The following is a 23,557-nucleotide window of genomic DNA, read 5'->3' as shown; positions in this document are numbered from 1 at the left end:
TTGCAACTGCTGCGGCCCTGCCCAAGCAAGGGGGGCCCACTCGTGGGCGTCGGTACTGGCACTGGGCCCCTCATAGTACGGCGGTGTGTCTGACGGCAGGTGTGCACCACCACCGTCAGAGATACTTGATTGCACTATGAGGGACCCTGTGCCAGTGCCCGCACCCAAGAGTCGGCCTACCCACCTGTCCAGGGCAACGGCACTCGCACGGTGTCGTGCGCTAGGTGGTGACCCCGGCCATGGGGGGGGGAAGGAGGCAGCACAGTTAGGGAGTTTTAGAAAGTGGCATATGTTGATGTTGGACATTCAGCTGATGCAAAAGGCGAAATAGGTGAAGTCCCAGGAAGAGGTGGACCAAAGCAAGCCATTTTTCTGTCACCCTATGTGTCATCAGGGGAAGGTGGGACAAAATCCTTGGAAACCCATGCATGGTTCATTTTAATGAAGGTTAGATCATCCACATTTTGGGTTGACAGACGGGTCCTTTTTTCTGTCAGGATTGATCCAGCTGCACTGAAGACTCTTTCCGATAGCACACTTGCAGCTGGGCAAGCGAGCTCCTGTAAGGCATATTGGGCCAATTCAGGCCAGGTGTCCAGTTTAGCGGCCCAATAGTCAAAGGGGAATGACCTGTGTGGGAGAACATCGATATGGGAGGAAAAGTAGTTTGTAACCATAGTTGACAACTGCTGTCTCCTGTCACTTTCCATCGATGCAGTATTACCAGTTGTGTGAGCGGTATTTGAAAAATCAGTCCACAATATTGTCATGAAACCCCTGTCTCCAACGCCACTTCTGCTGTGTGCACCACGAACACCTCTGCCAAGCTGCCCCCGGCCCGTACGGCTCGTGTGAGAACCATCACCGCTGCTGTGTGCTGGGAATGCCTCAAGCAACCGATTTACCAGAGTTGCTTGTTTATTAGCCAATATTAGGTCAAGGTTCTCCTGTGGCATGATGTTTTGTAATTTGCCTTTATAGCGTGGATCCAGGATGCTGGCCAACCAGTAGTCGTCATCGTTCATCATTTTGGCAATGCGGGGGTCCCTTTTTAGGATCTGCAAGGCATAATCTGACATGTGGGCCAATGTTCTCGGTGTCAATGATGCACTGCGAGTGCTGGTTGGAGGAGCACTTTCTGGCAAATCCACATCCCTCCAGTCACGCACAAACCCTGTACCAGACCTTGCCACGCCAACATTTTCACTTGCCCCACGAGATGCATCCTCCTCCCCTAAGTAATCATCCCCATCATCCTCCTCCTCTTCTTCCTCCACCTCGTCCAGGAGAGGTCCCTGAGCAGACAATGGCTGAATGTCATCAAGGATTCCCTCCTCCTCTTCCTCCTCATCAACATTGGCTGCAGACGCCTGCTCCTTAAGGTGCGTCAAAGTTTGCATGAGCAGACGCATAAGTGGGATGCTCATGCTTAGGATGGCGTCGTCTGCGCTTAGGCCTCTTTCACACTTCCGTTTTTTACAATCAGTCACAATCTGCCTGGTTTTGAAAAAAAACGGATCCTCAATTTTTTTTTGAGGATCCGTTTTTTTCCCATTGACTTGCATTAATGGCGGATTGTGACGGATTGCTGTCCGTTGCATCCGTTTTTTGTGAGGATCCGCCAAAAGTTGCTGTCCGTCACCATCCTCAAAGATTTCAGAACGGAGCTTGTAACGTTTTTTTCTCTGGCGGATCCTCCAGACACTCATTTAACCCGAAATTCTTTCTGGGTGCCGGACAAAAATAAAAAAAATTATCTCTCTCTCTCTCTCTCTCTCTCTCTCTCTCTCTCCTTCCCAGCCAGCGATTCCTTTAAATTTCTTAATTTTCAGGATCCGTCTGAAAACGGATCCTGTGCCATCCGTTCATATCAGTTTAGAACGGATCCGCTTGTCCGCCTTTTTGGCGGATTATAACTGATGCAAAAAACTGAAGTGTGAAAGAGGCCTTACCAGCCGTGTGCATTCCTCAAAACACTGAAGGACTTTACAGAGGTCTTTCAGCTTCGACCACTGCACACCTGTCAACTCCATGTCTGCTCTCAAAGTGCCTGGCCGTGTATCCTCCCACAAATGCATTATGGCCTGCCTCTGCTCGCACAGCCGCTCCACCATGTGCAGGGTGGAGTTCCACCTTGTTGCAATGTCGATAATGAGGCGGTGGTTGGGAAGGTGGAGCAATTGCTGCAGCTTCTGCATACGAACGGAGTGTACAGGCGACCGGCGGATGTGCGCGCACAGTCTTCGCACCTTCTGGAGCAGGGCTGTTAACTCCGGATAATTTTTGAGGAAGCACTGCACCACCAGGTTCAAGGTGTGAGCCAAGCAAGGTATATGGCTGAGTTTTGAAAGGGCTATGGCTGCCACAAAATTACGGCCGTTATCACTAACTACCTTGCCTGCCTCAAGATGTACACTGCCCAGCCATGACTCAGTTTGTCGCTTCAAGTACTCGGCCAGCACCTCGGCGGTGTGTCTGTTGCCCAAACACATCATCTGCAACACAGACTGCTGATGCTTTCCACTAGCTGCTCGATAGGGGGAAACATCGTGTGCAACAGTGGCAGCTGCAGATGGAGTGCTCGTACGACTGCGCTCTGTGGACGAGCTTTCGCTTCTGGAGGAGGAGGAGGGTGGAATGCCTACAGCCAACTGTTTCCTATACCGTGGGCTAGGCAGCACTGTCCCACCACCGCTGTCCCCTGTGGACCCTGCATCCACCACATTAACCCAGTGCGCAGTGATGGACACGTAACGGCCCTGGCCATGCCGACTGGACCATGCATCAGTTGTGAGGTGCACCTCTCGGCTCACTGACTGCTTGAGTGCATGGACAATGCGGTCTTTCACATGATGGTGGAGGGCTGGGATGGCTTTGCGAGAGAAGAAGTGGCGACTGGGTAGGTCATAGCGTGGTACTGCATAGGCCATGAGTTCTCGGAAAGCTGTGCTTTCCACCAACCGAAAGGGCATCATCTCAAACGAGATTAGTTTGGCAATGTGGGCGTTCAAACCCAGTGTACGCGGATGAGAGACTGAGTACTTTCTTGACCTACTCATAGTGTCTGGGAGGGTGAGCTGGACTTGAGAGCTGCATATGGTGGAAGTAGCGGTGGACAGGGCGGACTGAGAGAGGGTTGATGATGGTGATGGAGTTGGTGTTCTTTCTGATGGCCTAGAATCAGTCTTTCGTTGATATAACAGTGGGATTCCCTGACTGCTGTGGCCTTGCAACGACACCTCAACATTTGCTGCTGTGCTAACCGGTGGGCTTACAGTGGGGGAAACAATGTAGCGTTGCTGACTACCTTCGTTGTGATCAGTTGCACATGTGGCACTTGAAGTTTGGTGTTGTGTCCACGCTTGCAAGTGCATGCTGGTTAAATGTCTAAGCATGCAACTGGTATTCAAATTTTTCAGATTTTTCCCTCGGCTAAAGGTCTTTGCGCACTTCTTACAGATAACCTTGGCCTGATCATGAGGATTTTGTTCAAAAAAGTGCCACACTGCACTCTTCCTACTTTGGCAGACATTTTGCGGCCTAGCACGCTGTGATCTTTTGACCCACTGGACAAGCTGTCCAGCAGCTCTTTTGATGTTTGGAACCTGTCTTTGGAGTGCTCCGGGCCTGCCAGATAACAGCTGTTGCGATGTCGATGTCTGCTGTGGATGCTCCTCATCTGAGCTATTGGAAGCAGCACCCTCTTCCCCCAATGGATGCCAATCTGGGTCAACAACTGGGTCATCCATCACCTCCTCTTCTATGTCATGTGCACCTTCCTCTGTGTCACCGTGTATGGTGGTATAGTGTGCGGGAAGGGGTACCTGAGTCTCATCAGGGTCAGAATCTGGCTCTGTACACTGCGAGGACAATGTAGTGCTCTGAGTGAATGTACCAGCAAAATCATCCATCAGCGGCTGTGCATCAGTGCACTCCATGTCAGATTCATCTTGGCCTGGGTAATTCACCATTTGACTTGATAATCCAGGCATGGTATGTGAAAACAGCTCCATGGAGTAATCAGTAGTATGGCCTGCGTCATCCTTCAATCTTAGTTGGGGTGAAGGACACAAGGAAAGGTGTGGTTCATGAACATGAGCCTCCAATGACGACTCAGTGCTTTTACTTTTTACAACTGAAGAAGAGGAGGCGATAGAGCTGGAGGCTGAGTCAGCAATGTAAGACAAAACTTTTTCCTGATGCTCTGGCTTTAAAAGCGGTTTGCCAACTCCTAGAAAACTAAGCGTTCGAGGCCTTATGTAGCCAGATGATGACGCAGGCTCAACACCTCCTGCATTCAGTCCCATTTTGCTCTTGCCACTACCATCAGATCCACCACCAACACCATCATTACCAGCTGCTAACCCCCGCCCAATTCCACAGCCTCTTCCACCAGCCTTCCTCATTTTTGGTAGAAATGTAGACAAAATCCAACAAACTATATAGTAATGTAAAACAAGGTACAAGGTGTCTATAGGACAGGGGAGATTTTGAATTTCTGCACACACTTGTGGACACTGGACACTTTTGGATTGTGTGAGGCCCACTGATATCTGAGCGCTATGTGACAGGCTCGATGGCACAGCTGTGACCAAAGTGACGAGAGGATAAGGGAGATTTTGAATTTCTGCACACACTTGTGGACACTGGACACTTTTGGATTGTGTGAGGCCCACTGATATCTGAGCGCTATGTGACAGGCTCGATGGCACAGCTGTGACAAAAGTGACGAGAGGATAAGGGAGATTTTGAATTTCTGCAGACACTTGTGGACACTGGACACTTTTGGATTGTGTGAGGCCCAATGAATATCTGAGCGCTATGTGACAGGCTCAATGGCACAGCTGTGACCAAAGTGACTAGAGGATAAGGGAGATTTTGAATTTCTGCAGACACTTGTGGACACTGGACACTTTTGGATTATGTGAGGCCCACTGATATCTGAGCGCTATGTGACAGGCTCGATGGCACAGCTGTGACAAAAGTGACGAGAGGATAAGGGAGATTTTGAATTTCTGCACACACTTGTGGACACTGGACACTTCTGGATTGTGTGAGGCCCAATGAATATCTGAGCGCTATGTGACAGGCTCGATGGCACAGCTGTGACCAAAGTGACTAGAGGATAAGGGAGATTTTGAATTTCTGCACACACTTGTGGACACTGGACACTTTTGGATTGTGTGAGGCCCAATGAATATCTGAGCGCTATGTGACAGGCTCGATGGCACAGCTGTGACCAAAGTGACTAGAGGATAAGGGAGATTTTGAATTTCTGCACACACTTGTGGACACTGGACACTTTTGGATTGTGTGAGGCCCACTGATATCTGAGCGCTATGTGACAGGCTCGATGGCACAGCTGTGACAAAAGTGACGAGAGGATAAGGGAGATTTTGAATTTCTGCAGACACTTGTGGACACTGGAAACTTTTGGATTGTGTGAGGCCCACTGATATCTGAGCGCTATGTGACAGGCTCGATGGCACAGCTGTGACAAAAGTGACGAGAGGATAAGGGAGATTTTGAATTTCTGCAGACACTTGTGGACACTGGACACTTTTGGATTGTGTGAGGCCCACTGATATCTGAGCGCTATGTCACAGGCTCGATGGCACAGCTGTGAAAAAAGTGACTAGAGGATAAGGGAGATTGGATTGCTTTTAAAAAAGCAGTTTGCAGAGCAGTGGGTAAACAGCAATGCCAGCCTGTCAGGAAGCCTTAAAAGGCAGCCCAACAACCAACACCACTGATACACCACTATATAGCCTCCCCTTGCACTGCACACACAGTGACTGGTGTGTTGTACAGGCAAAATCGCTAGCAGCAGAAGCAGTTTTTTTTTCTTCTCAGCAGTACAAAAAAAAAAATTGGGATTGCTTTTAAAAAAGCAGTTTGCGGAGCAGTGGGTAAACAGCAATGCAGGAATGTCAGGAAGCTTTAGACGGCACCCCAACAACCAACACCACTGATACACCACTATATAGCCTCCCCTTGCACTGCACACACAGTGACTGGTGTGTTGTACAGGCAAAATCGCTAGCAGCAGAAGCAGTTTTTTTTTCTTCTTCTCTGCCTAACGCTCTCCCTACAGAATCAGCAGCAACCTCTCCCTATGCTAAGATCGGCAGAAGTAAGATGGTGGTCGGCGTGCACGCCCTTTTATACCCCCTGTGACGCCCACCAAAGCAAGCCAATCACTTGCATGCCCTTCTGAAAGATGGTGGTGACCCGTGCCTATGTCATCACGTTGCCCACAGTGTCCGTGGATCCTGATTGGCAGAAAAAGAGCGCAAAACAAACTTTTGAAACGCGACTTTGGCGCGTAAGTCGCCGACCTCGTGGCCGACCTCATCCTAGGGTCGGGTTTCGTTTCATGAAACCCGACTTTGCCAAAAGTCGGTGACTTTTGAAATTTTTCGACCTGTTTCGCTCAACTCTAATTATGATGATAGGTGATGCAAGATTTTTAACAGCAAAAATGCCGTATTTCAGATAGATCTGTCTCTCTAATTATATTAATATGCCTTTTCATTAGACATTAGGTGGTAGGGGATTTTAACAGCAACACGCTGTATTTTAGATGGAACTATTGCCGTTCAGCAACCTTGACGATACATTGCATCAGATTAATATCAGAAACACTTTGTATGCTTTGTGCATAAATGCTAGCCCCTGATGATCACAGCAGTCATGAATGATTATGGAACGCGTAGGGCTCGATCTACTGTACATATTGATATCTTACTCATCCAGTGAGGGTTTTCATTAGGATCTGTGGTTTCACATCGATTTTGCCATTCCTGCTGGGCATATATTAGCCTCACATGATATGCAGGAAAGGGCCTATTTCTCTTAATATCAGACAGCGTCCTATTTGAAACTCTAAAAGTACAGTATATTGTTTTTCATTATGTCAGGAGAGTGACAATGCTTAGATATTTTCCCTTAAAATCTAATTGAAAGGGCAGTTTAACATTATCTTTAACACTCTTTCTTATTGTGCTTTATTAGACTGACGAGTATCTGCATGGGAACCCCAGATTCCACAAAAGACACCACTGATATATTGTGCTTAATCGGACATCATTTGTGTATTTTAACCCCTTAGTGACAGAGTCAATTTGGTACTTAACAACAGGGCCAATTTTTACAATTCTGACCACTGTCACTTTATGAGGCTATAGCTCCAGAACGCTTCAATGGATCCCACTGATTCTGAGAATGTTTTTTGTGACATATTGTACTTCATGTTAGTGGTAAAATTTCTTCAATATAACTTGTGTTTATTTATGAAAAAAATGGAAATTTGGCAAAAAAAATTAAAATTAAGCTATTTTCAAACTTTTAATTTTTATGCCCTTAAATCAGAGAGATATGTCACACAAAATACATAATAAGTAACATTTCCCACATGTCTAATTTACATCAGAAGGATTTTGGAACCAAACATTTTTTTTGCTAGGAAGTTATAAGGGTTAAAAGTTGATCAACTAATTCTCATTTTTCCAACAAAATTTGCAAAACCATTTTGTTTAGGGACCACCTCACTTTTGAAGTGAGTTTGGGGGGTCAATATAATGGAAAATAACCAAAAGTAACACCATTCTAAGAACTGCACCCCTCAAGCTGCGCACAACCACATTGAAGAAGTTTAATCCTTCAGGTGCTTCACGAGAACTAAAACAATGTTGAAGGAAAAAGTGAACATTATGCTTTCTTCACATAAAATATACTTTGGAATAAATTTGCAAACATTTCTACATTTCTGTTTTTTTTCAGTCAAGATGGGGGGCAGAGTGTATGCTAATGAGAAAAAAATGAACTTTTTTGAATTTACCATATGGCTGAAATGAAACAAAGAGTGAAAAATTTAAAGGGGTCTGAATACTTTATGTACCCACTGTATATTAATGCACATGCACTGCATATATATTTACATAGGCTTTGCCGACAAAATTCTTTCATGGGAGTGCTTCCTTAAGTGGCGAGAAAACCAGATAAGGGTATGAGCAGATGATGTCTTTTGAGGCTCTAGTTGAATTGTATGAGCCCATCCTAAAGTTTCATCCTGTAGCAAAGCCCTCAATGTACAAAGACATTGTGTGCACATACCCCCATAGCCATAGGACCCCAATAATATTGACAGCTAGTAAGAAAAATGCATATTTTGTAATGTAAAAAATGCCAGATGGAAAGATGATGATTCTTTTCAGAGGTTCCAAACTCAAGGCCCGTAGGCTGAATATGGCCTGCCTCATAATTGTATGTGGTCTACAAGGTCAAGACACAGAATGACCGTGTCACGGGGCAGTTGCAGGGAAACAGGAGATGTGGAACCAGGGCCCCTGAACTGCCCCTCAGGCTAAAGGAGGTGCCCTGACTCTCCTTAACTTGGGGGTACACTTGATGGTAGTGAGGCCCAAGTCCCCGATCTGTCCCTATCTCCTGTTTAGCCCTGAGCTAAACCCCCAACCCCCTCCCCAGGAGGTGAGACAGGGAATAAAGTGAACTGCACCAATGACACAAAAGGAAAGATAAAACAGACACCATGGGGTTAAAGCAATTAAAGCCCAAAACTTAGCTTTATCTGCTGCCAATGCTCCCAGCAGCAGAGTAAAGCTACTTTCAGACTTGTGTTAGGAGGCGCAGAGCAGGGCTACCGCTAAGCTCCGCCCCCGGCCGTGCCTCCTCCGGTCAGCTCCTCCTATGGGCGCATGACGCTGCATGCGACCGACGTACCCTATATTTAACATCGGGTATGCTGGCTGTGTGCTGGTATGTTTTTGCAGGCGCATGCGCCCTTTTTGCGCTGCGCCGACGCGTGCCAAATGCACCATGTTGCATTTTTGTGCACTCGACGCAGCGCAAAAAGGGCGCATGCACCAGCAAGAACATACCAGAGCACGGCCAGCATACCCAACACTAAATATAGGGTATGCCGGTCGCATGCAGCGTCATGAGCACATAGGAGGAGCTGACCGGAGGAGGCCCGGCAGGGGCAGAGCTTAGCGGCGGACCTGCTCTGCGCCTCCTAACGCAAGTCTGAAAGTAGCCTAAGGCACCCAATCAGCATCCAGCAGCATCACCACTGCTCTAGATAAGCTGAAACCCCTCTGCACCAGGTAGGTCCAGTCTTCACCAAGGTTGGTTAGCAAATGACCAGCATTACCAACAGTGATCTGCAGCACCAGGTGGCCTTATAAAGGGAAGTGGGAGTAGTCGCCACCTGCTGACTAACTAAACATGTAGTAACACCAGCGGCCACCGGGGGGAAAATCCCAGCAGCAGACTATCTAAACGTGTAATTACACTAATATTAACCCCCGATGGCCTGAAAGGAAAAACGTTTATATTAGAGAATTCAGACTCTGACACGGATCCAAAAATGAATTGTGACAGACCGGCTCTCCTGTTGTGAATTCTCTTGCTCGGAGCTCTGAGCCGAAGCTCCCTCTGGTGGTTACTGAGAGTAGTGGAGCTGGCCAGGTGGATGGAAGTTCCCCACCTGATGACGATAATTGGAAACCTGGGATTACTAGCTGGGAGCATATAATTGAGCTGGCTGCTCTTGGAGGTTGCTAGTGATTTCTTCAGTGTGCATTTGGAGCTCTTTTGTCCCCTGCCTGATCTGCATGGTTCAGCTAAGTGATTCTTTTACAAATCCTTTGCATCTAATCTGGTTGTGTCTTTTTTTTGCTTTCTCTTTTGCTGCTAGGGTTCAGTGTGCTCCCTGCTGGGGGCAGCGCTGGGCTCTGCTTCATATGTTGCAGCTTGTTCAGTCCCCTGTTATGTTAGTATCTTTTTGCTTTGCTGCCAGTTTATACCAGAGTGCTGATCTAGCGGGGGTGAGATTGTGTGATCTCAGGTTTTTTGTATATCAGTAGTGTTAGATTTTTTCAGGGTTTTGTGCTTGATTGCAGACAGTATCTTTTCTATCCTGTCCTGTCTAGACAGCTTGGGCCCCACCATTTGCTCAGTCTGTTCTCTGCCTGTGTTTGTCTCATCTTGTCTCACCGACAATATATGTTTGGGGGCTGTCTATTCGTTTGGGAATCTGCTCCGGGGCAGTTTAGATTTCATCTTTCTGTCTTTATGTGTTGTGAGTTCATTTTCCCCTTCACTACTGAGGCCCGAGGAACTCCCTCTTCTGGTGAAGAAAGGTAGTGAGCCTGATTGTCAAACATCTGGGGCTGATGATGATGACTGGCTGAGTGGAGTTAATGACTGGATATAAGGCTGCCGACGCCCTTCTGGCCTGCGGGTGATTTCTCTGTGGACTTCTAGGATACCAGTCTGATTCCTGCTCATCTAAAGCTAAGATTTCTGCTTTGCCTTTTTGCATTAGTGTTTTGTTTTCCTTGCTTTTCTGGATTCTGCCATTCCCTGCTGGGGTGAGCTGAATCTCCTTTTGCCTGTTGCTCTGTCTTCAGAATATTCCTGAGTACTGACATAGCTTTTTTGAAGCCTAGCGTCTTCAGGGCCTTTTTTACTGTCAGTTTGTTGGCTCTTATTTTCATAGGGTTTTTCACGGATTGCAGACAGCAGCCTTCCTGTCCTTTCCTATCTAAGCTAGCGTGGGCCCCATCTTTGCTCAGTCTATCTTTCTGTCTGTGTTTTGTTCTTTCTTCTTGCTTCACCGTCATTATATGTGGGGGGCTGCCTTTTGCTTTGGGGTCTGCTCTGGGGCAGTTTAGATTTCCCTTTCTGTCTTTAGGCTATGTAGTCCTCCGGCTGTGATCGAGGGGCCTAGGGCATCGTAGGAGCCCCCCACGGCTATTGCTAGTCGTGTTGATAGGTTCAGGGGTCTGCAATCTGATAGTTGCCAACTTCTCTGGTTTTCTGGACTTAGCTTGTATTTCTGCTTTTGCCTCCTACGGTGACTCATTCATAACAGAATCACCCGCCATACCGCAGATCCTAGGGTACTCAATAGCAGGAAAGAATTGTAAAAAAAAAAAAAAAAAAAAAAAGTGTGCATATTTTTTCCTCTATATCTCTGAGGCCGTAGGGGGATTTTTTTTTTCTCTCAATGGAGATAAAGCAATTGTCTGATCGTGTGGAGCAGCTCTCTGCGGAAGTGCAGGGAATTTCCGCCTACCTTGCTCATTCACATGCTGCTGAACCAAAGATTCCTACACCTGATGTATTTTTTGGGGATCGGTCTAAATTTTTGAATTTCAAAAATAATTGTAAATTATTTTTTGCCTTGAAGCCTAACTCGTCAGGGAGCTCCACGCAGCAGGTTAAAATTGTCATCTCTTTGCTGCGTGGCGATCCCCAGGATTGGGCGTTTTCTTTGAAACCAGATGATCCTATTCTGACTAATGTGAACGCATTTTTTCAGGCCTTGGGGTTGTTGTATGACGAAACTAATGCCATTGATCAGGCTGAAAAGACCCTGCTGGCATTGAACCAGGGTCGTGTTTCTGCAGAATTGTACTGTCAAAAATTCCGAAAGTGGGCAGTACTTACTACCTGGAATGATAATGCCTTGGCTGCTCTCTTTCGGAAGGGGTTGTCAGAAGCCATAAAAGATACTATGGTGGGATTTCCTGTTCCCTCTGGTCTTGACGATTCTATGTCTTTAGCCATTCAGGTTGATCGGCATTTACGTGAACGCAGAGCTGAACGAGAGGTGTTGCCACCTGTTGAACAGATGTCTGAACCTATGCAATGTGATAGAGTTTTTTCCAGAGAGCAGCGTCAGGAGTTCAGAAGGCGTAATAAGTTGTGTTTTTTCTGTGGAGATGCCTCGCATATTATTTCTGTCTGTCCTAAACGCGAGAAACGCTTTGCACACACGTTTTCTGTTGGTGGTGTTCAACCTAAGTTTCTTCTGGCTATTACTCTGATCTGCTCCCTGTCCACATTTTCCGCCAAGGCTTTTGTGGATTCGGGAGCAGCTCCAAACCTAATGGACTTGGATTTTGCTAAACGTTGTGGATTTCCGATGACACCTCTGCAGACGCCTATCCCTTTGAGGGGGATTGATGCTACTCCTTTGGCTAAAAATAAACCTGTTTTGGACCCAGGTGGTAATGCGGGTCGCCCCAGACCATCAAGAAAATTGCAGGTTTTAGGTGTTACATAATCTGCATGATACTATTGTTCTGGGGTTTCCCTGGTTACAAATTCATAATCCAGTTTTGGATTGGAAATCTGTGTCTGTGGTGAGTTGGGGTTGTCGGTGTGCCTTTAGTGAGGCTCCGGTGTTTTCCACCTCTCCTCAGTCGCATGATGTTCCTGAGTATTTGGCGGACTTTTATGATGTATTTAGTGAGAATGAGTCTGCGTCTCTGCCTCCTCATAGGAGTTATGACTGTGCTATTGAACTGAGCCCGGGGTGTAAATTTCCCAAGGGTCGGCTCTTCAATTTATCTGTACCCGAGCACGAGGCTATGCGATCCTATATTAAGGAGGCGTTGGAGAAGGGTCATATTAGACCATCCTCGTCACCCTTAGGTGCCGTTTTTTTTTGTAGCCAAAAAGGATGGATCATTAAGACCTTGTATTGATTATCGTGCTCTCAACAAAATTGCTGTTAAATATCAGTATTCGTTACCCCTGATTTCTGATCTATTCTCCAGAGTTAAAGGTGCTTGCTGGTTTACCAAGCTTGACCTCAGGGGGGCGTATAATCTTATTCATATTAAGCATGGGGATGAATGGAAGACGGCGTTTAATACTCCGGAGGGACATTTTGAGTACCTGGTGATGCCTTTTGGGCTCACTAATGCCCCTTCTGTCTTCCAGTGCTTCTTGAACGATATTTTCCGAGATTTTGTCGATAAATTTTTGATTATCTATCTAGATGATATTTTGATCTTCTCCAAGGATTGGGATTCTCATGTGGAACATATTCGGACTGTGTTCCGGATCTTGAGGGAGAATTCCCTGTATGTCAAAGGATCTAAATGCCTTTTTGGAGTACAGAGGATTTCTTTTTTGGGATTTATTTTGTCCCCGTCAACTATTGAAATGGACCCGGCCAAGGTATAGGCCATTTACGATTGGGTTCAACCCACTTCTTTGAAGGCCCTCCAGAAGTTTTTGGGTTTTGCTAATTTTTATCGGAAATTTATAGCAAAATTTTCTAGTATTGCCAAGCCATTGACTGATTTGACTAAGAAGGGTGCTGATGTGTTAAATTGGTCTCCGGAGGCTGTTTCTTCCTTTCAGGAGCTGAAGCGAAGATTCACCTCCGCCCCGGTTTTGCGGCAACCTGATGTCTCACTTCCGTTCCAGGTAGAGGTGGATGCTTCTGAGATTGGTGCAGGAGCTGTTTTGTCCCAAAAGGATCCTGTAACATCTAAAATGAATCCCTGTGCTTTCTTTTCCCGAAAGTTCTCTCCATCTGAACGTAACTATGATGTGGGGAATAGGGAACTGTTGGCCATGAAATGGGCATTTGAGGAGTGGAGACATTGGTTGGAGGGAGCTAAGCATCAAGTCGTGGTCCTCACTGACCACAAGAATTTGATTTACCTAGAGTCGGCTAAGCGCTTGAACCCTAGACAGGCTAGGTGGGCCTTGTTTTTTACACGTTTTGATTTTGTGGTTTCTTTTCTTCCTGGAACTAAGAATGTCAAGGCTGACGCCCTCTCTAGGAGCTTCTTTGCTGATTCTCCTGTGGTGACCAAGCCTGCTACCATCTTAGGCGAAGGGGTAGTTCTTTCTGCCATTTCGCCCGATTTGAGACGTGCTCTGGAAGAGTTCCAGGAGGACAAACCTGAGCGTTGTCCCAGTGGAAAGTTGTATGTTCCTGACCAGTGGAAGAAGAGAGTGATGTCTGAAGTTCATTGCTCTGCTTTGGCTGGTCATCCAGGTATTTTTGGTACTAGAGATCTTTTGAGTCGGTCTTTTTGGTGGCCCTTCTTGTCTCGTGATGTCAGGAATTTTGTGCAGTCCTGTGGGACGTGCTCCCGGTCTAAATCATGTTCTCGCTCTAGTGGGTTGTTGATGCCTTTGCCTGTTCCCAAGAGGCCATAGACCCATATTTCAATGGATTTCATCTCTGATATGCCTGTCTCTCAAAGGATGACTGTTATTTGGGTGATTTGTGATAGGTTCTCTAAGATGGTTCATCTTGTACCACTCCCTAAGTTGCTGTCTTCCTCTGAATTGGTGCCCCTGTTTTTACAACAGGTGGTTCGCTTGCACGGGATTCCTGAGAACATTGTATCTGACAGAGGAGTCCAGTTTGTGTCTAGATTTTAGAGAACTTTCTGTTCCAAGCTGGGAATTCAGTTGTCCTTCTCCTCTGCTTTTCACCCTCAGACCAATGGGCAGACAGAGAGAACAAACCAGACCTTGGAGTCATATTTGAGATGTTTTATTTCTGCTGATTGTTACACCGCTCCGCCATACTCACCCGGCCTCCGCTCCCACGCCGCAGTCGCCCTCCACTCCCACGCCGCAGCCTCTCTCCACCCGACGGCCGCGGCGGTCACCTGAGACAGACCCGCGACCGATGCCTTCCCTGCATGCTATGCGCATGCGCCATAGGCCGCGGCCGCGCCTCCTTCCTGCTTCTTATGCTCCGGCTGTGCCCTGACCCGGAAGCACATTTGGACCAATGGCTGACCTGACGGGGCCATATCAGGCCGCTTCCCCCTGAGGGAGGCGCCTGATCGTTGTGTTTCCTGACACTCTGGCCTCGCTCCATCGTGCACACTCTGCTCCTGCAGTTCCTGTCTCGGCTGCTCCTCACAGCAGCTTCTCAGTCCTGCTACCCGTGTTCCTGTCGTCCTACTCCAGTCCTGCCTTGTGTTTCTGCCGTCCTACTCCAGTCCTGCCTTCACTGTTCCTGCCGTCCTACTCCAGTCCTGCCTTCACTGTTCCTGCCGTCCTACTCCAGTCCTGCCTTGTGTTCCTGCCGTCCTACTCCAGTCCTGCCTTCACTGTTCCTGCTGTCCTACTCCAGTCCTGCCTTGTGTTCCTGCCGTCCTACTCCAGTCCTGTCTTCAGTGCTCCTGCCGTCCTACTCCAGTCTCAGTCTTACTCCGGTCCATCCTGAGCCGCCCCTCTCGGTACCGGCTACCGTGGTACTCGAACCCCTGGGCCTGCTCCTAACGGTCCCTGTATAGGGGTCGGTTCCACCTGGCAGCTCGCCCGGGGTCCCTCGGTGCCACGGCCCAGAGGGTCCACTCTCGGAGCTCCCGCTCCTGACCACCCACGCTAACAGTACGATCAGGCCATGGACTCCGCCGGTACTACGGCTGCTACCCAGAAAGAGTTGCTATTTCTACGGGAGAATCAGGGGCGCATTATGTCAATCATGAAGTCGATGGACACCCGTTTGTCGGCCTTACAGGTGGCCGATCCTGGAAATGCCACTCGGCTGGCCAGTCTCCAACAGGAGCTGGGCCAGCAGTAAGATACTCAAACCCACATTTTGTCCTACATGGCCTCCTTTGATAGTCGCTTGTCGGCCCTCCAGGCTGCCGCTGCAGTGCCGACTCCTTCCCCTGCGTCTGCTGCTCATCCGACGCCCCGCCTCGCCAAGCCGCCTCGTTTCACCGGGGATCCCAAGCTCTGTAGGGGGTTCTTAAATCAGTGTAGTCTCCACTTTGAATGGCTGCCGCAGCAATATCCCTCGGACCGGGCCAAAGTGGCCTTCATCATGTCCCATCTGGAGGGAGAGGCCCTTTCTTGGGTAAACCCACTCTGGGAACGTGACGACCCGGTCGTTTCGAGTCTCCCGGTTTTCCTGGATACGTTTCGTAAGGTTTTCGATGAGCCGGGCCGGTTAGCCTCTCTCACTGAGTCACTCTTTAACTTACACCAGGGCTCTCTCACGGTCGGACAGTACGCTATTCGCTTTCGCACTATTTCCTCTGAGCTCGGCTGGAATAACGCAGCTTTGGTGGGGGCATTCTGGCGCGGTCTTTCTAGTAAAATAAAGGATGAACTCGCTGGTCGAGATACCCCGTCCACCTTAGAGGACCTTATCTCGCTGGCTACCCGCATTGACCTGCGCTTCCTGGAGCGCGCTCGGGAGTCAGTGAGAGACAGGCGCTCCTCCAGGTCAGTTCCTCCTTTCACTCAGTCGGCCAGCTCACGTTCAGTCGGATCTTCTTCCCTCTCTTCGGGTGAGCCCATGCAGATAGATCATCTCAGGTTGGCCGAGTTACGTCAGAGAGAGAGACGGGCACAAGGTCTGTGCCTCTATTGCGGTCATTCGTCACACTATATCCGCACCTGTCCTAAGAGACAGGGAAACGACTCCACCTAGGTCAGGTAAGAGAGGCCTTCCTAGGTGATGATGATGATTCCTCTCAACCCCTTACGATTTCTGTGCTTTTGGTTTCAGGAGGGAGGCGTGGTTCCGAGGTGGCCTACGTGGATTCGGGCTCAGCGGGTAACTTCATTCGGCCGGAAGAGGTAGACAAATACCAAATTCCTGTAGTCACTCTATCTAACCCAATTCAGATTGCCACCGTGGATGGCAAACCGCTACAGGTGACCGTCACCTTGGTCACTGAAGAGGTGGAATTGCAAATCGGAGCCTTACATCGAGAGAAGATAGCCTTTTACGTTTTACCTAAGCTCTCTCATGCCATTCTACTCGGTCTTCCATGGTTAAGGACTCATCAGCCTGTTCTCGACTGGTCTTCTGGGGAGATACTCCGCTGGGGGCACCCGTGCCAAGCTCGCTGTCTGACTCCTGTCCGCCTGGCGGCCGCTCCGCGGTCACCTCCAGACCTCCCGGGTCTTCCTCCAGCTTACAGCTCCTACGCCGATGTTTTTGATAAGAAGGAAGCAGAGGTCCTCCCTCCACACCGGCCGTTTGACTGCCCAATTGAACTTGTTTCTGGTTCAACCCCCCCAAGGGGCAGAATCTACCCTCTGTCTCCCGTGGAGACCACCGCCATGTCCGAGTACGTCCGAGAGAACCTCGCCAAAGGCTTTATACGGAAATCCTCTTCGCCCGCGGGAGCCGGGTTCTTCTTCGTCAAAAAGAAGGACGGGACTCTACGGCCATGCATTGACTATAGGGGCTTGAATGAGATTACCATCAAGAACAGGTACCCTCTTCCACTCATTCCGGAACTGTTTGACCGTCTCAGAGGGGCTCGGGTCTTTACCAAGCTGGACCTCAGAGGAGCCTACAATCTGGTCCGTATCCGTGCAGGTGACGAGTGGAAGATCGCTTTCAACACTCGAGATGGCCATTACGAGTACCTGGTCATGCCCTTCGGTCTTTGCAATGCTCCTGCAGTCTTTCAAGAGTTCGTCAACGAGATCTTCCGGGATCTCTTGTACTCCTGTGTGGTCGTGTACTTAGACGACATCCTCGTCTTCTCGCCGGACCTCTCGTCCCACAGAAAGAGTGTCCGCCTGGTGCTTCAGCGTCTTCGGGAGAACCGTCTGTATGCAAAGATCGAGAAATGTCTCTTCGAACAGACCTCTCTGCCATTTCTGGGATACATTATCTCCGACGCTGGTCTAAGGATGGATCCCGAGAAGTTGTCTGCCATCCTCAAATGGCCTCGCCCCGTCGGATTAAAGGCGATACAACGATTCCTCGGGTTCGCCAACTATTACCGGCAATTTGTCTCCCACTTCTCCGCGATCACAAGACCCATTTCTGTGCTCACCCGTAAAGGGTCTACTTCCAAGGATTGGTCTCCTGAGGCAGAGGAGGCCTTTCTGTCCCTAAAACAGGCTTTCTCCACGGCTCCGGTCCTGCATCGCCCTGAGAGCGATCGACCTTTTGTACTCGAGGTGGACGCTTCCTCGACTGGTGCCGGGGCGGTGCTGTCCCAGAGAACCGCCTCCGGTCGCCTGCACCCTTGTGGCTTCTTCTCGAAGGCCTTTTCTCCATCCGAGTGTAACTACTCGATCGGTGACCGGGAACTTTTGGCCATCAAGTTGGCCTTGGAGGAATGGCGCCACCTCCTGGAAGGAGCTGTCCATCCTTTTGTCATCTTCTCGGACCACAAGAATCTGGCCTATCTCCAGTCTGCCCAGAGACTAAACCCTCGCCAGGCCAGATGGTCTTTATTTTTTGCCCGATTTGATTTTGAGCTCCGATTCCGTCCCGGCAGCAAGAATTCCAAGGCCGACGCCCTGTCCAGGGTCTTCCAACCACACGAATCCACGGAGGAACCGTCACATATCATTGATCCCACTAGGATCATCACCGTGGCTCCAGTGAACTGGCTTACTCCTCCGCCTGGCAAGACGCTTGTGCCAGAGAATCTCAAGCAAAAGGTTCTTCTATGGGGGCACTCCTCCAAACTGGCCGGCCATGCCGGAACTAAGAAGACCCTTGATCTTATCAAACGTCACTACTGGTGGCCCTCACTTCGCCAAGATGTACTCGATTTTGTGGCTTCTTGTCCATCCTGTGCAAAGAACAAGGTACCACGGAGATCTCCGTCTGGCTTGTTGCTTCCGTTGCCTGTCCCTACGGTTCCTTTGGAGAACATCGCCATGGATTTCATCACCGACCTACCCTGCTCTGCGGGCTGCTCAGTCATTCTGGTGGTGGTGGATCGTTTTTCCAAGATGGCTCACTTCATCCCTCTGCCCGGTCTTCCCTCAGTGCCGGAGCTGGCCGAGATCTTCATTCATCAAGTCTTCAGGCTTCATGGACTACCTCGACGCATTGTGTCTGACCGAGGGGTTCAGTTTACCTCCAAGTTCTGGCGTTCGCTTTGTAAGCTTATGAACGTTTCCCTCGACTTCTCCTCGGCCTACCATCCACAGTCCAACGGACAAGTAGAGCGTACCAACCAGACGCTTACGGGATACTTACGCCACTTCTCTAACGCCCACCAGAACGATTGGGTCAGCTTACTCCCCTGGGCAGAGTTCGCTTATAACAACCATGCTGGTGAGTCTTCGGCCAAGTCTCCGTTTTTCATTGTTTTTGGCAGACATCCTGGTGTCCCTCTTCCGATAACCCCTGCCTCTGAGGTACCCGCGGCCAATGCCTTGTCCTCGGAATTTTCTAAGATTTGGGCTGAGACCAACACATCACTCAAGAGATCCGCTGATCAGATGAAGAACTATGCAGACAAAAAGAGGTTGGATTCTCCTCCGTATCGTGTTGGCGACAAGGTCTGGCTCTCCTCCAAATTCGTCCGACTAAAACTGCCCTCCTACAAGTTGGGTCCACGCTACATCGGTCCGTTTGAAATTCTGGGACGTATTAACGAAGTTGCCTACAAATTGAGGTTGCCTGCTTCGCTCCGGATCCCGAACACCTTTCACGTCTCTCTCCTGAAGCCTGTGGTGCTGAATCGTTTCCATTCCTCGCTTGATCTTGGTCCTCAGCCGGTGGGTGCCGACGACGTTTTTGAAGTGCAGGACATCCTCGCTGTGAAAAGGGTTAGAGGTAGGACTTTCTTTCTCGTTGATTGGAAGGGCTTTGGTCCTGAGGAGAGATCCTGGGAGCCTCGGGAGAATATTAATGCTCCCCGTATCCTCAAGAGGTTTCTTGTTAATCTCCGGGGGGGGCGGCTTAGGGGAGGGGGTACTGTTACACCGCTCCGCCATACTCACCCGGCCTCCGCTCCCACGCCGCAGTCGCCCTCCGCTCCCACGCCGCAGCTTCTCTCCACCCGACGGCCGCGGCGGTCACCTGAGACAGACCCGCGACCGATGCCTTCCCTGCATGCTATGCGCATGCGCCATAGGCCGCGGCCGCGCCTCCTTCCTGCTTCTTATGCTCCGGCTGTGCCCTGACCCGGAAGCACATTTGGACCAATGGCTGACCTGACGGGGCCATATCAGGCCGCTTCCCCCTGAGGGAGGCGCCTGATCGTTGTGTTTCCTGACACTCTGGCCTCGCTCCATCGTGCACACTCTGCTCCTGCAGTTCCTGTCTCGGCTGCTCCTCACAGCAGCTTCTCAGTCCTGCTACCCGTGTTCCTGTCGTCCTACTCCAGTCCTGCCTTGTGTTTCTGCCGTCCTACTCCAGTCCTGCCTTCACTGTTCCTGCCGTCCTACTCCAGTCCTGCCTTCACTGTTCCTGCCGTCCTACTCCAGTCCTGCCTTGTGTTCCTGCCGTCCTACTCCAGTCCTGCCTTCACTGTTCCTGCCGTCCTACTCCAGTCCTGCCTTGTGTTCCTGCCGTCCTACTCCAGTCCTGTCTTCAGTGCTCCTGCCGTCCTACTCCAGTCTCAGTCTTACTCCGGTCCATCCTGAGCCGCCCCTCTCGGTACCGGCTACCGTGGTACTCGAACCCCTGGGCCTGCTCCTAACGGTCCCTGTATAGGGGTCGGTTCCACCTGGCAGCTCGCCCGGGGTCCCTCGGTGCCACGGCCCAGAGGGTCCACTCTCGGAGCTCCCGCTCCTGACCACCCACGCTAACACTGATCAGGATGATTGGGTTTCATTTTTGCCCTTGGCCGAATTTGCTTTAAATAATAGAGCTAGTTCTGCCACTTTGATGTCTCCTTTTTTTTGTAACTTTGGGTTTCATCCTCGATTTTCTTCAGGGCAGGTGGAGCCCTCCGCCTGCCCAGGGGGTTGACACTGTGGTGGAGAGAATGCACCAGATCTGGGACCAAGTGGTGGATAAGTTATCTCTCTCCCAGGAAAAGGCCCAGCGGTTTTCCAACCGACATAGGACCATTGGTCCCCAATTTAAGGTTGGTGATATGGTGTGGTTATCATCAAAAAATATTGCTATGAAGGTGGCTTCTCCTAAGTTTAAGCCTAGATTTATTGGACCTTACAAGATTTTGGAGATTATTAATCCGGTCTCCTTTCGTTTGGCTCTTCCTGTCACATTTAAAATCCATAATGTGTTCCATAAATCTTTGTTGAAGAGGTTTGTTGAACCTGTTGTTCCGGGGGTTGCACCTCCAGACCCTGTATTGGTTGAAGGTAACATGGAATATGAGGTAGAGAAAGTACTGGATTCCCATCTGGCTAGACGGAGACTCCAGTATTTGGTTAAGTGGAAGGGTTATGGTCAGGAGGATAATTCCTGGGTTTCTGCCTCTGATATTCATGCCAAAAGATTGGTGCGTGCCTTTCATCGGGCTCACCCTGATCGCCCTGGTGGCGTGGTTGAGGGTTCGGTGACCCCTCCTCAAGGGGGAGGTACTGTTGTGAGTTCATTTTCCCCTTCACTACTGAGGCCCGAGGAACTCCCTCTTCTGGTGAAGAAAGGTAGTGAGCCTGATTGTCAAACACCTGGGGCTGATGATGATGACTGGCTGAGTGGAGTTAATGACTGGATATAAGGCTGCCGACGCCCTTCTGGCCTGCGGGTGATTTCTCTGTGGACTTCTAGGAAACCAGTCTGATTCCTGCTCATCTAAAGCTAAGATTTCTGCTTTGCCTTTTTGCATTAGTGTTTTGTTTTCCTTGCTAGCGTGGGCCCCATCTTTGCTCAGTCTATCTTTCTGTCTGTGTTTTGTTCTTTCTTCTTGCTTCACCGTCATTATATGTGGGGGGCTGCCTTTTGCTTTGGGGTCTGCTCTGGGGCAGTTTAGATTTCCCTTTCTGTCTTTAGGCTATGTAGTCCTCCGGCTGTGATCGAGGGGCCTAGGGCATCGTAGGAGCCCCCCACGGCTACTGCTAGTTGTGTTGATAGGTTCAGGGGTCTGCAATTCGATAGCTGCCAACTTCTCTGGTTTTCTGGACTTAGCTAGCATTTCTATTTTTGCCTCCTACGGTTACTCAATCATAACATTAGGCTCAGTTAGTCCTCCGGCTGTGACGAGGCGTCTAGGGCATCGTAGGAACGCTTCACGGCTACTGCTCTTTGTGCGGATAGGATCAGGGGTATGCAATCCGCTTAGCTACCAACCTCTCTGGTCTTCTGGTGGCTTAGCCTGTTCCTGCCATCCTCCTCAGTTATCCATTCATTACACTGTCCCCTTTAAAAATAAGTCTTGTAAAAGTGTGCACCGAAGCTAAAAATCTAAGATGTCACCCACACCCTGTGCTGGTGCCACCCCCTCTAATAAGTAATGACTACATTCTACATTGAAACAGCCAGTGTTTAGCAGAGGATGCGAGGCCAGCTCAGGGAGCTGAGCATACGCAGTCTGTACATAGTAGAGAGGGCCACACCAGCACAAGGAGCAGGTGCCATCTTTGAAACCAATTAAACGCAATCAGCCAGCACAAACATTGAACACAGTAAAAGCAGTCAGTCAACATAAAAAGTGAATGCAGTCAGTCAGCACAATAATTTAATGCAGTCAGCAAGCACTTTTGTGTGGTCCATCTTTGAGTCAGAGCAAACACAGTCAGTACTTAGCATATGACTCTGAGGCCTGGCACAGCTCTCTTATCCCTACCACCCAGGGACAGCTCTCTTAGCCCTACTACTCAGGGACAGCTTTCTTAGCTCTACTACCCTGGGACAGCTTTCTTAGCCCTACTACCCAGGGCCAACTCTCTTAGCCCTACTACCCAGGGACAGCTCTCTTAGCCCTGCTACCCAGGGACAGCTCTCTTAGTTCTATTACTCAGGGACAGCTCATTTAACCCTACTACCCAGGGACAGCTCTCTAAGCCCTACCACCCAGGGACAGCTCCGTTAGCACTACTACCCAGGGACATCTCTTTTAGTTTTACTACTCAGGGACAGCTCTTTTAACCCTACTACCAACGGACAGCTCTCTTACCCCTGCTACCCATGGACAGCTCCTTTAGCCCTACTATGTGCGGACAGTTCTCTTAGGCTACTTTCACACATCCGGTGTGTGGGGTCCGGCGGCGTGCGGCGAAAAGCCGGGCCGCGCCTGCAGCCGTGACACCGGATGTGTATGCGGCGAGACATACGGCTCGGACATTATTTAAAGGAGCCGCAGGACAAGGTGGACAGAGGCAGCCGATGAGAGACAGCTACTGAAAGGGAGGTGAGGGGAGGGGAGGAGAGGATAGGAGAGGAGAGGGGAGGGGAGGGGAGAGGGGGGTGGAGAGAGAGACATGGGGGGTTAACACTTAGTGTCCAGGCGAGAGAATCTCTCTCTCTTGCCGGGCACTTGTGGGGTTAACCCCACAGAGAGATCTCTCTCTCACCCAGACACTGTGAGTGTTAACCCCACAAGTGCCCGGCGAGAGAGATCTCTCACAAGTGTCCGGGTGACAGAGAGAGATCTCTCTCTCTCTCGCCGGGCACTTGTGGGGTTAACATTCACAGAGTCCGGGCATGCGCTGTGGAAAAAGCCGGTCCGGCACTGACAAAAAACGTTGCAGGGAACGTTTTTTGCAGATGCCGGACGGCTAATTTTTGCCGTTTCCGGCAACAACCGGACACGACGCATAACCATCCGGCACGATGCGGCGATCATGAAAGCTTATGGGACAAAACCGGATCCGGTGCTGGATCCGGTTATGAAAAATTTCGCCGCATCGTGCCGGATTACAAAAACCGGATGTGTGAAAGAGGCCTTAGCCCTACTACCCAGGAGCAGTGCTCTTAGCCCTACAACCCAGGGACAGCTCTCTTAGCCCTACTACTCAGGGACAGCTCTCTTAGCCCTACTACTTAGGGACTGCTCTTTTACCCCTACTACCCAAGAGCAGCTCTTAGCCCTACGGACCATTCTCTTAGCTCTGTTACCCAGATTCTGATAAC

The 23,557-nt window shown here is 49.7% G+C and overlaps 1 protein-coding gene across 4 annotated transcripts in view; it reads left to right on the top strand.

Annotated features, from left to right (window-relative positions):
• Nucleotides 1-23,557, top strand: part of LOC141087478 (probable E3 ubiquitin-protein ligase MID2) — a 651,404-nt gene that overhangs the window by 336,083 nt on the left and 291,764 nt on the right. The gene's annotated exons all lie outside the window — the stretch shown is intronic.

The sequence above is a fragment of the Dendrobates tinctorius genome, unplaced genomic scaffold, assembly GCF_039654945.1.
Source record: "Dendrobates tinctorius isolate UK_male_01 unplaced genomic scaffold, ASM3965494v1 ptg000034l, whole genome shotgun sequence".
Classification (NCBI taxonomy): domain Eukaryota; kingdom Metazoa; phylum Chordata; class Amphibia; order Anura; family Dendrobatidae; genus Dendrobates; species Dendrobates tinctorius.
The sequence above is the reverse complement of the archived record's forward strand: the minus strand, read 5'-3'. Positions and strand labels throughout refer to the sequence as shown.